The following is a 1,569-nucleotide window of genomic DNA, read 5'->3' on the forward strand; positions in this document are numbered from 1 at the left end:
TTTCGATCCCTCCCTTTCCCTTGCTACTCTCACTTCTTTCCTCTTCCTTCTCTCTTCCCTCCCTTTTCCTTTCCCCCCCTCCCTTTCCTTTTCTCTCTCCTCTTTCTCTTCTACTTCTCTCTCCCTTTCTCCCTTTGAGGTGATCCTCCGTCATTCTTCCCTTGCCAAGGTGATCCACAGACTTCACGGGCCGATTTCCCACTCACCCCACCGTCTCTGACACCTTCCACCTTGGGGGCTAAGAAGCGGTTCTTTGTATTACTATTTGATTCTTTTATGTGTTTTTAAAGGTGGGTGGTACTGTTTTCATTTTATGGAAAACAAGGCTGAACTGACATTATGGTAGCTACCTATAGATGGATTAACTGATCTGCTTACACACCCACTGACATATGCTCTACAAATGGAAAAAGTAGTGTACAGTAGACAAAACAGAGCTCGGTGTGTGCAGATAGCACCTCTTGGTGGGATTTGTTCTGATAAACTCATAGGTTGAAGACACTGTGAGTTGAAACTACATTGAATCTTCTTAACCCACTAGGCATCTTAATTTGGGAGGACTGTGCTCTCAGCCCTCCATCTGGGGTGCTAGATTGGTGGAAAGACTCGGGGAGAATTACACAGTGTACATGTGAGTGCTTGCCCTTTAACCACTGGAACTGGGCCTCTGCAGAAGGTGATGGGACCAAGTTCTCACTCACACTGAGGGCTCTGCACACTGCAGTGTATGGGCTGTCTACCCTCCTGACCACAGGGCTGTCCAAAAGTGGTCAGCATCTTGTGACAGCACCACAGCACCTCCCCAGCTTGTGAGCAGACCTAAATGCAAAGCTGGAAGTGTAGTTCCTATTTAAGGGATACTGATTTCACTGCATAGAACACAGAAATCTCACCATCCTGCTTACTTCCTATGGCTGTGACAACACTGACCAAAGCCAACTTCAGGACGAAAGTGTTCATTTGGCTTACAGCACAGTCCATCATCAACAGAAGCCAACCAGGAAGTCTGGGCAGGCCATGGAGGAACACTGCTTTCTGGCTTGCTCCTCTGGCCCATGCTCAATCTGCTTATACAATATGGGACCACCTGCCCATGGGTGGCACCACCCACAGTAGGCTGCCCCCCCCACCTCCCTCAACAATCAAGAAAATGCCCCACAGACATGGCCACAGGCCAGTCCAATGGAGGCAATTCCCCAATTGAGGCGTCCTCAACCCAGGTGTTTCAAGTTGACACTAAAGCTATCCAGCACATTAGAATTGCAATGCCTGCTTTTTTCTTAGTACTATTTGCTTGGTATAGTTTTTCCATCCTTTCACTTTAAGATAGTGTCTTAAAAGACACTATCAAAGATGGGTTTTGTTTTTTAATCCATTCGTCTAGTCTGTGTCTTTTGACTAGGGAGTTCAGTCCATTGATATTTAAAGTTATTAATGAAAGATGTGTATTGGTTCCTTTCATTTTTATTTCTGTTCATATTCTTGCTATACATGTGCATTTCCACAGTTGTATCTTCACTGAATTTCTTTCCTTTACCCCTTGGGTAAAGATGTTTCTTTCTTAAGATC

The sequence above is a fragment of the Nannospalax galili genome, unplaced genomic scaffold (genome assembly GCF_000622305.1).
Source record: "Nannospalax galili isolate Female #2095 unplaced genomic scaffold, S.galili_v1.0 scaffold579, whole genome shotgun sequence".
NCBI lineage: Eukaryota > Metazoa > Chordata > Mammalia > Rodentia > Spalacidae > Nannospalax > Nannospalax galili.